Below are 15593 nucleotides of genomic sequence, written 5' to 3'. Positions count from 1 at the left end.
AAACAAGACCAAATATAATAATTGCACAGGTATTTAACAATGGTAACATAAGCACCACTGATGGCATTGCTGCTATCCTTACAACAGCAAAACCAACTGCTGAGGATTAGCAGCATGGACCCTGCACCATTCTAACCTGAATTGTCAGGCCTGAGGCAGAGCAGTATGTCCATCCCATGTCTACTGAGAAGTATAGAGAAGTATATTCTTTGCATAGCAATGAGTGCCAAGGAACATCTCTGACCTAGTGACTGTGCCTAAAAGAATTAAAAAACCATCTGCATGTATGCAGGGAGTGAAGAGGAAATGAAGGATGGAAGTAGGAAAGAGTAAATTACAAAAGTTTTGCTTCCCTTCAGAAAGTCCTCTCAAAGGCTACAGTACGCTTTGGCTCCAGTATTTCAGTGAAATCTACACAAGCAGTTAGGTTGTAAAACCAAGATGACCTTCAAATGAAAAAGTGTTCTCCACAAGTCAAGTATGAAATTACCCCCAGTTCCTTTTGATTACACAAGGTAAAGGCTTCTTATCTCAGTGACATAAACCATTTCCCATTGCCTCTGTAAATATTTCTTGATTGACTTACACACCAACTTGACTTTTTCATGAGGAAAAACGGGAATTATTCTGTTAACGACATTGACTGGAAAACCGAAAAGATAGACCTTCATTTCCCCAAGAGCAGAATTTAGATTCAAGATGGAAATTCAGGTTGACCATAATGTTAAGTTGCTTTTTAGTTGAGCTAATTGGTTTTCACTTTTCTTTACACTAGGATTTCTTTATTGATTCTCACAAAAATCTTAAATAAGAATCTGTTCCCTGGCAGTAAATTGGATTTTTTAATGGGAGAAACGCAAGGGAACGCTTTTTCCTTACGGTACAAAGACAGGAAGTGAAGTAAGCACTGAAGCAGGTTTCCCCTTGTAACACTAGGAAAGAGCTATTTCAAAATAAACATTGAATAAAATCCAGGCAACATTCCCCTGCCTGGATGAGTTAGGTCAGAGGCCTAACTCATGTATGAAACATTGGTCTCTTATTAGGCAGTCATTATTTAGCTTGTCTCAAGCATGTATATTGCCCCCTTGCTGGTACTTTTGCATATCAAATGACCTGGTTAATTCCCCCAGATTTGCTCTCAGAAAGTAGTCAGATTCGAACTCTTAAACAAGTTTCAGTATTCAAGTATCCTTCAAGTTTTCCTAAAGAAAGTTCAATGAGCATAATATTCCCTATAACATGCTGGAGGCAGAGTGCAAAAGTTCTCAGAATTTGAGAGGCAAAATACTTCTCAATATAACAGCTGCCATATGACAGTGAGCTGGGATTTTGTTGTTGTTTTCTTGTTTTTAACTATGAAAGAAAATAATCCCCTGCAACATGAACTGGTGACACATTCTAGCTTAAGAATTCTGAGTATTTACCACGTCATTCTGTAGTTGTCTTCAGAGAACTGAGAGCCTTTTTTTCCTCCAGAATATCATATTTGGATGATTGGAGTATGAAGGATCTGCAAATCCAACCTTTTAATGTTCTGAGTTAAGCGTGTTATCAGTGCACAGGTAGGTCTCCTAGCATCCCATTCGGAATGTTTCCTAATGAATTTGATCATGTTGTTACAACAAACCAGCTGGAGTGACTGTGATACACTTCCTGAAATGAGGTCACTGAAGAACATTTCAAAAGTCTGAATTCATGTATGCCTTATGAGTGTTCTCCATACCCAACACTGTATCCCCACAACAGCTTCCTTTAATTTGCTCTTTCTCAAAGTGAAGTTCTGGCTAAAGAAGCATGGAAACCACTGTTCCAAAGCACGTCACACAGCCTGGAGACCTGTCTCCTGAGCTCTGTGGGCTGCACAGCCCATGCCTGAAAAAAATTGAGAGAGAAGTTGTAGCATGAGGTGAAAGACAAACGGATTAATGCTTCACAGGGGTCTCCCCATCCGTGGGTCTAGGTTGCCTTTTCTGCCACTAACCAGTTTTGCCAGTGCTTCCAAGATAGACTCTGTCTTCTCTTTTGAAACGCTCACAGGCTCCTTGTGGATGGGATCAAATTACTGTCCTGTTCCCTTCACCTGTGAAATTTCAGAGATGACTTGAAAAGGGCCATTGTTTCCCAGGAATGCCAGGCCTAGTCCAGGAAAGAAAGTCTTCATTTCAGCAGGAATTTGGAGTCTGCTTGAGAAGGCCTTGCAGTTAGTAGGTGAAAGCTATGGCACATTCATTAAACCTCTGAACATTTATAGTGGCTGGGCCTCACCCTTTCTGGGTTCTTTTGCTTCCCCTGCCGAGTGGGTGGGAAGGAGAAGGAAGGCTTCACCACTGCACCATTGGGTTTGAACTGTGATCAGCCTCCACACACAGGATTCTCTGTTCTTGCCTCTGTCCTAAGCAATTATAGCACTTGTGTGCTTTCATGTGAATAAGCCTGTATGTTTAGTGAGCATTTTGAAAAACATTTCTAGTAGATTATTCTTGTATTTGAATACAAGGAACAAATACAGGGAATGTGTTCAGACAGATGATGCCTGCTTCAGCAAATTCAAAGTCACTTCTAGGGTAAAAACTGGGAATAGAAGCTGTGAAAATACTCTGGTGTTTTTAAAACCATTTGAAACATGAGCACATAGGAAACAATATACTGGGACTAGCCCAAAATTTTGCTATCTAAGAGTCCTACTTGTTAAATTTCTGGAAGATTTTATGCAGAATGAGTTGAGAATGTTGCCAGGATGGACTGGTGATGCTAATAATCCTTATTAGGAGTTACTGTCACAAAACCTTTAATGCATTGCCCAGTAGATGCAGAACATACAAATGTGAAAAAGAAAGTGATAATGAATAATATTATTAAATTTGTAACCAGATGGGTAAGGGGAAGATAGGAAAAGTCTTCAAAGGATATTTCAACCTGTTTTTCAAAGGAAGGAAGAATCTGACCTGAATATGAACTGATGATAATAAGTACTGTGCTTAGTGAGCTGAAGCACTGGAAAATTTATTTTTTGTACAAATACATTTTTTCTGTTTTGGTTTCAGACCTCATTTAATCTCCAAATGGTAACACTATTGACATTAAATACTCAGATTATAATAAACTGACTGTTTTCTGAAAGTATGGTCTAGAATGTAATAATAGAGCTAATAAATAATGTATCCTAGAAAGCTCACAAATATAATTTATGACAACTTGGATTTTAATTTTTTTTTCTCAAGACGTTTCCTGTGATCTAACTAAAAAAAAAAGAAGTTGTAGCACTATGTGTCCTTAGACCCTGGTATAGATGGCACACAAAAGGAAGCTTGTGCTTTTGGGACCTGGCTCTGAATCAATTACAGACGACAGAGAAATACTCTTTTGTGGCTGCTAAAGTTCAGGAATGAAATCTGGCAGGCTTAGCCAATTCCCTAATGCAGCATCCACATTACCAACATCAAATTGGCAGCTTTTGCCTGTCCCAATGGGGACAGGGTAATGAATAGATTTCGTTAAGGTGTCCTGACTCATCTACAAAGTGCCTGGTATGCACACCAAGGCTCTCCTGTATAACTTCCAAAAAAGTGTCATTCAAAGAAAAATGAAGTTAAGAAGTTTTGCTGGCTAGCACTGGTATAGCACACGACTGAGCTTCAGTTTGCTCCCACTGCCCTAGAAAAAGCTACTGTTCATTTTCCTTTTAACTGCTACATGCTTAGGCACTGGAAGGAAAGTACATTTCTCATAATCTATGATTTTTCACTACGCTTTCAAGGAAGATAATTTCGTTATGATCTTCATAGTTTTACTTTTTCCTGTCACTTCAAAATAATTTACGCCATGTCAAAAGACTGCTTGGCCTAATGGTCATTTTAGGTGACTTTCCTTGGAATGAGACACTGTCATTCTTGAGTCCCCAGGAAGTGTGTTTATGAATTTCCAGAGAGTGATAAAAACATACTTTTCCCATGAGGCTCTTCCCCCTGACTGTGCAGTGAAGATTGACAATGGATTCAGAAGTAACAAGATCAGAAAGCCCAATGAAATCCAGATTCTAGAGGTGGGATTCTTTCCACAAGTATCTCTAAATATCTAGTCTTAATTTTCTTTTGTTTTAATAGAGACCGGTCTTAAAATTTCCTTATATTTATCTCTAATGCAAACACAAAGAAATGGGAAAATTTTTAACTCCAATTGTATTTAATTTTTTCTAGTCTCACTCATGTCCCTAGAATCCATGCCAGTGCTCATTGAAAAAAAAATCTAATAAAACAAGGGTAAGAATTTTGTCTCCTTATATACATGCTTCTGCTTAGCCTTCATTCAGAAAAATGAAAGAGAATAAAATAACCCAGGTTAAGTTAAAGTTTCCTTGTTTATTTTGGTTGCTTCTGCAAAGATTAGTAACATTCACAGACTCAGAAGGCACAGGTGATCCAGTGCAATAGAAAGATAATAAAAAACCAAAGTCATTTGAGTAATTGGAGCGATCTTTTTGACTGTTTCCTTCAATATGAAATGGAAATCTGAGATTTTGAAGGACTTGTGTCAGTAATTCTCATCTTCAAACTACTGTAAATGAGGTTCTATTTTGCTGCACAAAATTGTATTGGACTGGTGTCTAATGTGTTAGGAACTGAGCCCATGTGCATAATTATAAATATGTGTGTAGGAACATACAGTCTCTATAGGATTTGTTTGTTCTTTCAATACTTTCAGATTAGTAATTGATTTGCTGCCATGGAAAAGTCCCCCAAGGAATTACATTAGAGAATAATTTTAAATATTTGCAGAACCTCCCAAGCAGAACACGTTATAAATGTTAAATGCAGAGATATATCACCCATTTTTCACCCTGGCTGTGATAAGCAACGTGGAAAAAAAGAGAAAAAAGTCTCAATAACAAAATCCACATTGAAAAGTTAGGCACTTTGAACTTTCCCATCACCTTACCAGTGTTTCCCCACAGGCTGTCTAAAAGACAACTCAGCAATGTCTGAATGGGGCTGCACACAATGGCTCCTTCACAAGTAGGTCTTTAATTGATTACGGCTGTGTTTATAGAAGCAGAAGAGAATTTACTCAAAATGACAGATTGCCTTTAGTGTTAAAATAGTTTAGTAATGTTAATGGTAAAGGAGGTCCCCGCCACCTCCTCCTCAGCTGCATGAAGCCCTAAAGATGAGCTCTTTGTTACTGCAGCCTCCAATCGCCTTTCGCTTTCCCTCCTCCCCTCCCCGCTCCTTTCGTGCTTCCAGAGCGGGATGTTCCTGGCTCCAGGGGCCGCACGAACTGGGCACATTCACACCGAGAGCAGCAGCTGGCTGCCTGCTGCGGAGGTAAGATCCTGTAAAAGTGCACATTCCATCACAAATATGATAAAGTAGAAGAATACACAGCACAAACCTCCGGGAACGCGTCCCAGCACCCTGCCCGTGCCCCTGCGCTCGGGTACTCCGGGGCAGTGCTTGAGAGTACGGCCGAAAGGCCAGCCCAAACCGGGCGCTGGAGTAAGCAGCTTTTCCCTATTTATGTTCGAACACCCGGGGTGACGAGGTCCCGGTGCGGCGGGTGGATGTGCGGGAAGCGTTGGATGTGCTGGAAGTGCTGGAAGTGCCCCGGCCCCCGCCCCCTCCCGCGGGGCGCCCGGCGCGGGGGCGGCATCTCCCGGCCAACACTGACCCCTGGCGGCCAGCGCCGCAACAGCGCGGCCGCGCTCCCGCCGGGAATGCCGGCCGAGCCCCCGCCGGGAATGCGGCCCGAGCCCCCGCCGGGAATGCGGCCCGAGCCCCCGCCGGGAATGCCGGCCGAGCTCCCGCCGGGAATGCCGGCCGAGCCCCCGCCGGGAATGCGGCCCGAGCTCCCGCCGGGAATGCCGGCCGAGCTCCCGCCGAGAATGCGGCCCGAGCCCCCGCCGGGAATGCCGGCCGAACCCCCGCCGGGAATGCCGCCCGAGCTCCCGCCGGGAATGCCGCCCGAGCCCCCGCCGGGAATGCGGCCCGAGCCCCCGCCGGGAATGCCGGCCGAGCTCCCGCCGGGAATGCCGGCCGAGCCCCCGCCGGGAATGCCGGCCGAGCCCCCGCCGGGAATGCCGGCCGAGCCCCCGCCGGGAATGCGGCCCAAGCCCCCGCCGGGAATGCCGGCCGAGCTCCCGCCGGGAATGCCGGCCGAGCCCCCGCCGGGAATGCGGCCCGAGCCCCCGCCGGGAATGCCGCCCGAGCCCCCGCCGGGAATGCCGCCCGAGCCCCCGCCGGGAATGCCGCCCGAGCTCCCCCCGGGAATGCGGCCCGAGCCCCCGCCGGGAATGCCGCCCGAGCCCCCGCCGGGAATGCGGCCCGAGCCCCCGCCGGGAATGCCGGCCGAGCTCCCCCCGGGAATGCGGGCCGAGCCGGGGTGACGCGAGGCTCAGCGTCACGGCACGGGGCGGCTTTCAGAACTACGAAGTACTTTACAGCCTTATGGCACCTGCCAAGCCCGGAGGCAAATGTCATCTTTGCTTTTCTAATATGAAAACAAATTTTAAAAATATTCTTCTCCCCCCCTCGATATTTTAAAATCCCTATAAACAAGGTGTTAGCTGCTGGAGTCTCAGAGTAATTTGATTGACAATGATGAGCTAAGGAGTTCACACACCTGGTTTCTTTCTTCTCCATAAAGGAAAGATAATGATTTAAAAGTCTTCTCTTTGGTTCTAATGCAGCTGAATTAGTTGATGCTTGAAGCAAGCACAAACAAAAAACCCGAACATTAGAGATGATGCTTTGTAATTACTCTGTATTTGAAAGGCAATGTTAATGTCATCAGATCCTGTATTTGATTTTATACCAAAGACACTTAAAATGGATTTTTTCTTTCACTTATATGACTTCTAGTATCAGGAAAGAGCTATCATAAGTAAATGATGGGATTCCAAACAGACATTAATAAATCAGGTGAAAATGATCAATACCAAAATACCCTAAAGAAGACTCAAGGGGTATAAATATCCCTGCCAAATATCTTCTAAGCTCTGATTGTGCTGAATGCCTCTTGATTGGAAAACACGCTGCTGTGATGCTTTTTAGTGAATTTGTCTATCCCAGATTTGAGGCTTGACTTGCCACTGAATGACTGAATGCTGCCTGCTCCTATCATCATGCTGAAACATGCTGCTAGAACAATTTAACAGTCTCTTAGGGAATAGTAAGATCTCCATGGTAAGAATAGGAAGAAAGAACCCATTGCCATGGGTCATTTGGGCAGATATTAACAATGACTTTTGCCAGAACAACCTGCCCGAAGGAGATCAAGCCTCCCATGAACTCCCAATCTCAGTGCATGAGGATGCAATTGAGAACAGTGAAGTAAATGTCGTTAGTGACATGATAAATAATTTATAAACAATACCCTTGGTTTTCATATCCTAGACTCCTTAAGTTCCCTTTATATCCAGAGGAGAAGGTCACCCAAAGAGGTCAGATGAGGAAGTATGGCTTACTAAGCTGACAGTAAGGCTGTAAAACTGGCACACGAATGTGGGCTTAAGCTCACTTCTCAATGATACCATTATTGCACTGCAAGAGCAGCACATGGCTATAGCACCTGCCCACCTCTGTAACTGCAATGTCAAGAAAGCCAAGAGGAACAGTCCTTGTACACCCTTGAATTCACATGACTCTTCCAAGTCTGCTTCAAAATGGAACCTTGTTTTTGTCTTTCATCCTCCATTAGGACTATTTTTTCTGAATACTCAAAACAGAATGAAACTGCTTACATGAACCTGAAATACTGAAAATATGTCCTTTTAAAAAAAAAAAAAAGAAACAAAACCGAAACTGAAACATTTCCAGTTTGCAGTTTTGGAAAGTACAGATCACGTGATGCTGGTAAAAACACACACATATTCAATAGATATGGGAAGGCCAAAAGCAAACATTAACGATCAAGCAGTAGTCCTACTGCAGTCCCACACAGAATACATATTTATGCAAGACATTTGTGACAGAAACAATATATCTCGTGCAAACTCACAGAGCTATAAATACATGCTCCTTCTTTAAGCCTCAGGAAATGCCAAAGTTGTCAGTTCCCAGTGCAAACACATTCAGAAATTCAACAATAGCTATATATGCCATATTTGCTCTTGCAGAGGTACATCCCATTCAGGAGTCAGCTCAAGAAAAGTAGGATTAACCCTCCAGTCATCAATACAGTCCATCGTGGTAGACTGGAAAAATCAGTAAATGAAATCTCTAGGTGAGTTTGAGTGCAATCCTGAGTGCATGAGGTAGTGGGGCTCCCTTAACCTCAGTTGGACTAATGATGGATTACTACAGCTGTTTCTATCTCTGAAGAAATAAAGTTCCCTTTGCTATGTATCTCCTTACAATCCCTGTAGTTAACAGCCTAGAAGGGGAATCTGGCCTTTGATTTTTAAATACTGGAAAGGCTAATAAATCCTTGAGCCCAACATATGATTAACCTATGAGACTGCCTGGCACGGGCTACTATTCTGACAGATGCAAAAGCAGATTAAAATCACACTCTACAGGAATAACACTCGCGGTAGCTAGGACAAAACTTAAAGACCTGTCAATCATGCGGCTTTGAGGAATATATTTCTTCCCTTGCACAGAAACAGGAGTGTTTATTACAGCATTATGCAATCTATTGCTAGCTACTTTGCCTTCAAAACCTGTCATTAGCAGGGTACAAAGTGGTGAACAAGATGGAACAACTAGTCTCCTCTTATTAGACATCTCTTGCACTCTTTGGCCATTGGAAAAGTATGTAAGGAGGGTCAAGGAAGCATTGAGGAATTGCCTGGGGCCTGTTTTAAAATGCAATGGAACTCTTATGAGTACTTCAAATTATTACTTATTTTTGTTTAATAAATATATTAATGGAAATGAGGCATAAATGGATCTTGGTAATCATGGAAAATGCAAACAATTTTATTAATCTGCTTCTCAAACAAGAGATAAAATTATTTTCTTTGATTTCATAACATTATTACTAAAGCTGCAGTCCCAAAGGCAGAATGATGTCCTGAGCAGAGAGAAGGCTGTAGGTTTGCCCTTTGGACATGTTCCAAACCATGGAAACAGGTCCAACTGTGCACTTCTTCAGCCACCTAAACAGACAAATCAGGCATCTCCTCAGGCAGAGGAAATGCCCCAAAGATGGGGAGAAAACAAAGAGAAATAAGTGTTTTTAAGAAGCTCAAAGATCATTCTGAAGCAAAAATACAGAGAATACAGTAATACAATGGTTGTACAGATTAGACTATTAGTGGTAAATAAGCAGTGAAAACTTACAGAACTCATCTACTACAAAATCACACATTTACTTCTATGAATATGTCTTAGTTGTCTGATGAAGATGTCAACTCAGAGAATATCTAAAACATCGAGGCTATATTGTATTCACACTTCCAAAGTGATATGTGTTGTGGAGTGTGAGCTGCTTCATAATAAATGGATCATTTTGTGAAGAGAATTTTAAAAAATGCCATTGTTTTAATGAGGCACTGATGTCCTCCCTGCCCAGATTAATTCCTATCAGGAATGGAGCAGTGCTATGGCTCTTGCTGTTGTTCAACCCAAATTGAGCATGAAGAGAACTACAGAAACAAGAATTTCCTTGCTCCCACTTCTGATCCAGGCAGTAACATGGGTATGCATTAAATGAGTATAATGTGTGGCAATCCTTTAGAGCTGCTGTACCCGCACTGTGACTGGAGCTCTGCCCATCCCTGAAGTGTGCTGCCAGCTGGGCAAAGCAGGAAAGCTGGGGCATAGCTTTGCTCTGGCACTGCTGAAATTCCATGTAAGTAGTTTGGGGTCAGAAAATAAGATTATGTTAACAAATACAAATATGATACAGGCTAAAGAATATCCCTTACTAATCTCTGCATCAAGTTCCTTAGCTGGGCACCGAGTCTGATCCAGCTCTTGGTGACAGCTGCAGGACTTTTTCAGCTGACATAAATGGATTATCTTCGATGTTGGGCACTTAGGAGAACGAGCGGGGCTTTCACTGTGTTGTTGGGAGGGACATTTTCTCATGTGGTGATTTGCATGGATTTTAGTGGCTTTTGCAAGGTACTATGAGGGGATAAGAGTTTCAGTGAATCAGCACCACTTGCTGAAAGCATCTGGACATCTCAGTGTCTCAATCCTCATGTGCTCTGCCTGGCCAGTGGTCTAATATAATCCACAGTCAAAAAACAATCAGAAAGAGGGGATGGTATGTGACAAACGTAATGTCTTTCTCTACTGCAATAGTTTATAGTTAGGGACTGCTGCTATTGCAACTTTCTATTGACTGAATGTACATATTCAGTAAAATATCAACACACAGGGCTTATTTTCATTCTTTTTGTTACACAAACAACATAAAGATTATCTTGTGTCAGGGAGGCTCTAGTTGCCTGCTCTTTATAAGCTCAGCTTTGTCAGGAGCCTCTTGCTTCTCTCTGGTACCTGCTGGAATTGATAAATCAGGTTGAAAAAGTGGGGGAGCCTAACTCAAAATATGTTATGTACCTTGCCAAGCCTTTCTCTCAAGATCTGCTTTGGTAAGAATTGCATATTCCTTATACACACTTGACTGATGCACTTTATGTATTGCAATGTGTGTACACATCCTAAATTAATCTATTTAGAAATTCTGGGGAAGCTCATTGCTCCCTGTATTTATATGTAGCGTATTTCTGTCTGTGGCCAATGTGCCCAACATCAGTCATATTCACTCCAGCTTGTTTTAATCACCTTACTCAGATGCCAATTCAGATATTAGTTTCTCTACAAAATTACAGATTGATCTGTCCTGTAAAAGTGGCTTTTTATTTTTGTTGCCTACCAAGAATCTTCAGCTCCCAGTGTAAGATACATAAGTGTAGGTGATAATGATCTGAAAGTCTGCCTCTAACAACGCAAGCTATTCCTTAGCGAGAACCTTTCTTCACATAATTCCCTGGTGTTTTCACAGTCTGAGATACTTATTTTAAACATCAGAGCAGTCTAAATATATCAGTGGACACAGATGTTTTCCATTCTGCACATCCTCTGCAGGCTTTATTAAATTGTCTATAACTAACCAGTACGAACGAGCCTCCTTGCTGTGTCACGCTTTTGGCTGGCTTGTTCTCCTTGGCAGGTCTTGGTGGTCCAGCTCAGTTAGACACACTTTAGGCAAACCCTGGCACACAGGGCATCCTGCTGTGCTCCTCCACGCTTACTTGCCTCTTGATATAAACCATGGATGAAATTCCAGGGCTTAGAATTAAAATCCCAATACTCTCAATGACTATTTTTTCCCCCATATAATAATTATGAAGCCTTTATGATCATCATAATCTTGTTTTCTATTTAAAATAAAAGCTTGGTGTTGGCCCATAATTGGCTTGTGATCTCTTCACATACTCATCAACTTACCTTCTGCATTTTGCTTTTATTTGCCCCTTCTTGCACATTTTGCTTTGCCAATAGATGCCACAGTTAACATGCCAAATTGCTAGTTGGAAATTGTATTCACAGTTTCCAAATTATATGTTAGGTTTTCATAACACCTTAAATAGACAAACATTTGAAGAAAGTCTCAACAATACAATCTTACATTTTCCTGCCTCCTGAGGTAATTTTGCCGAGTAAACTATAAAAAGACATGGGTTTGGGATGCAAATTAGGTCTTTGTTATTTACATAACCAAAGTCCTTGGTCCTCTTTTCCATGTAATGCTTGAAGTTATGCAGATATAAAAAAATAAAGACAATGCATTTCAGTGGAAATATACCTAATCCTAAGCATATTTCCTTGGTGGAAGAAAGGGATAGATAATTTACCAACAAGAAGAATATTTTATCAATGTAAATCTATCTACACACTTGAATATCATCAGATATTCAAACCATGCCAATTATAGGAAAATTAGGACTGTAATAAATTTCCTAGAACATGTTAAGATGAAAAATAAAAAAGTTTGGTTCATCATAATGAATGCAGTCATTTATGTCCTGATTTGATATAACCAAAAATTACAGATAAGGAGGTCATTCAAGATCAGAAAACACAAATATTATTTTCTTATTCTGAGGACCAGAAAAACTAATTCTGACAGTTTGTCAGTCCAAATACTCTAGGTAAAGAAATATAATTTCTCTTTTGTCATTTTGACAGGAAAATTATTTTCTGTTGTTCTCAAAGACCTTCTCTACTGAAATATTATAAAATGTGAAGATTATTACACTTTTCCCTAACAGGACTGATTGTTCTCCTGCTGTCATACATATGTGATATGACCCTTAATAAGAGGGAGTTGGAATATATAAATTACAACATACATTTCTGTATGCTCCTCTATAATGGAGTGAAAGACTTCATAATGGGAAGTAACAGTTATTTCTTTGACAAAACAAAATGGACAGAGAGAAGCATTTTTATGTCACTCACTCAGATGATTGCAGAAATGCTGATGTTTTAAATGCATCTTTATAATGTCAGATGGCTTTTCTCTCTCAAAACTTTACCACTCAGTTTTTAACTGCAGAGCTCTGAGCTTTGTGAATCTGGACGAACATGAGTCATCTGTATGCATGACTCATGTGTATGTCCTCAGTAAAGATTGTATCACAGATACTGATGGGTAATAAACTTTAAGAAATAACTGAGGTCAAACAAGTAATGCAGGATTCTACACTGAGCAGAATGGAGACCTGCTGTTAGCTGAGAAAATCGCTGGGAAATCTCACAACTGGACCACCCTGCTGTGGCATTCTCTTCCCACTTCCTGTGCATTCCTCCCCTTTGGACTTTTAATACTTCGTGCCATGTACCAGCAGTGTCAGCAATTGGTGTAAGCAGGGTCTGAGACCCCAGTGGTACAAAGAGTATTTTTTAAGGCAAGGACAAGCCAATGATGCTGTTATGGGACATCGTCCTGCTTGCCTATGTTTGGCACAGGCTGGGTGACACTGGGAGTGTCATTAATCAGAAATGCTTTGGTGTTCCAGCAGTTACTCTTTGCTAGTTTTCCCAATGGCAAAAAAGTTTTTGCAATAGCATATAGTAAAATTAGAATATATTCTGTTTCTTTTATGCAAACAAGTCATTTTCAATGGTAGAGTGCATTTAACAAAATGGGTGTAACAAAAAGGGTCAACAAAATTCATTTAAACTATTAAAACACTGTTGAACAGAGCAGGTTTCTTAGCAGTTAAACCAACTTTCTCAGAAAATAATTCACTTCATCTACCATCAGCTGCTGGTTCAAAAGGTGTAAAGCCATCAGGATAAACATTAAAGCAGTAACTTTACCACTTTACAGATTAAACACTCAATTCTGAACAAAAGCAAGTTCATGCACACTGTCCTGGGTTGCAGTGTATTCTGTTACCATCCTCATGAGCTGATGAACCCACGTGGGGCAGTGTTTCCCTGCCTCCTCCCTCCGGACTATCTTCTGTTAACGGCCCATCAATGCCTGGCCTCATTACCCCATTGTGAGATGCTCCACCCAGAAGGAGGAACCAAGCATCCCATCCTGGATATAATCTGAGATTCTGAACACCACAGACACCCTTTCCACTGGATTCCCAGAGGACAGGAGCTACACAGCCACCACTGGACCTTCTGAGGAAGAGCAGACCCTTTCTACAGGATCACTGCTTCAACAGAACCACATCCACCACTTCAGGAGGACTGCAGCCACCATCTTATCAGACTGCCACCGCCACCCTGACTAACAGGGTGTCAGGTTGTATCCTGACTCTGTCAGTTTAACCCAGTGTTTCCTGCCTTTATTTTTTTTTTAATTTCCCTATTGTTATTCTGACTTGGTGCCCCCCACTGGTTTGTTTTCAAACTATTATACATACACATATATACATACATATATACGTTATATACATATATATATATATATACACATTCCCACTGGGCTTACAATATTATTATGTAACTAATTTTAAAGAGATAAGAAACCACACTGCACATTGGTAGGCTTATTAAAGATAAGGTAAAATTAAAAAAAAAATGTTCATAATAAACTTTGTTTTGTCGGACTTCCCCAAAGTTTTATTCAGTAGTATTCATACTAGTATAGTATTCATACTATCTTGATCTGTGGATTATACTGGACATTCTAGTGAATATTCAATATTGGGAGCCTCAAGTTGAAGCTTCCTTTACATGATACTGCTCACGTGTCTCAAAGCAATTCCCACAGACTGTAACTGTCTGTGACAGGTTCTACAAAAACAGTGTAAAAGGAAGTATTGTTTCAGCATATTGCAATTACATGCAAGTTTTCAAAAATTCACTAAAATTATTGGAAGGAACTTTTTAAACTTCAACAGACAGTGGATGAAGCTGAGCAGCTTCGGTCTCCCAGCCCATAAATGGGGCTCTGTCCCTGTGCTGTTCCAATGGTGAGACCATGACCTCATTTCACACCTGGTAACACAATTTGGCAAGGTGAGCAAGCTGGAGAAGGTCTGACAAGAGAGTAAAGATGCAAGGACTAGGTATGAATAGACCTTACAGGTCAGAGGTATTTTCCTGTTTATATGTAAATAAGATAAATAGTGATAGCACCAGATGTCACTGCTTGTCCATGGCATTGGCTCACACTCAGTGTGGCTGTCACAAACTCACTGAACCTGTTAGAAGTGTACTTGTCTTGCACCTCTAAGGCACTGATTTCCTACTATCTTGTACCTTGTGCAGATACTTGTCTCAGTGCCAACTGCCTTAAACTGTACTGCATTTGATGGATGAGCTTTATTTGCAGCAGCTCTTTCCAGATTGCTGAGACATTTTTGATCTTTGTTGCTATGTACCTGGTCAGCAGAACAGAGTCATCAGCAAGATGCAACTTTCTTAGCAGACTTTTTAGCTGATGCTACATTTTAGAAAATGGTATCTTTTATGTATGGTTTCACTCAGATAACTGCTTCCTGATGCCTTCCTCTGTTCTTAGATATGACATTACTCTAGGCAAGCCCACAAACCCAATATCCTGTCAATTCTGGATGCCTGCAGCATAAAGGAAGGGAAAGCCAGCTTTTTTCCTGCATGGACTAGAAAATGTTGTTTAACTGGATTTTTGATTCAAAAGCAGTAAAGTTCAGTGGCAATTCAGTCCTATATTAAAGCAAGATGAAGACTTACGGCAAACTTCTGGAGTCTTGTCAGCTGTGGCATGATTTTGCTGAACAACAGGAGCAGAGGCTGTTTTCTGAGTGTTTTTAAAATAAATTATACAAGTACAGACTGTACTAGACACCGCACAGAAGAGCGGCTTAGCACAATCTAATGATCATGGAAAGCACCGCTGTCCAAGATAATTAAGAAAATCCTGGGAGATCTGCAGCTTGGTCAGCCTAGTAAATGGGCAGGACATTGCAGCACTGGGGCTGAAGGTTGATCATGTTCTCACTCTTGTACTCACACTTTCCAGCTAAATAATAACCAGGAGGCAGAAGAGATTATCAGTAAGGTAGAAACCAAATTCTGTCTGTTCCCCTGGTTTCTAGCACCAACACAAGGTATAAAGCTTTCTCCTACCTTACTCTGATTTACTGTAATACCAGCTGTAAAATAATAGGGAACAACACCATTTTTGCTTCA

At 41.4% G+C, this 15593-nt stretch overlaps 1 long non-coding RNA gene across 1 annotated transcript in view; it reads right to left on the bottom strand.

Annotated features, from left to right (window-relative positions):
- Positions 1-15259, bottom strand: part of LOC125330440 — a 50248-nt gene extending 34989 nt beyond the window's left edge. The window contains exon 1 of the long non-coding RNA XR_007205530.1: positions 15135-15259. This is a non-coding gene — a long non-coding RNA (uncharacterized LOC125330440). The remainder of the gene's footprint in view (positions 1-15134) is intronic.
- Positions 15260-15593: the final 334 nt, after the last annotated feature.

This window comes from Corvus hawaiiensis, chromosome 9, assembly GCF_020740725.1.
Source record: "Corvus hawaiiensis isolate bCorHaw1 chromosome 9, bCorHaw1.pri.cur, whole genome shotgun sequence".
Classification (NCBI taxonomy): Eukaryota; Metazoa; Chordata; class Aves; order Passeriformes; family Corvidae; genus Corvus; species Corvus hawaiiensis.
The sequence above is the reverse complement of the archived record's forward strand: the minus strand, read 5'-3'. Positions and strand labels throughout refer to the sequence as shown.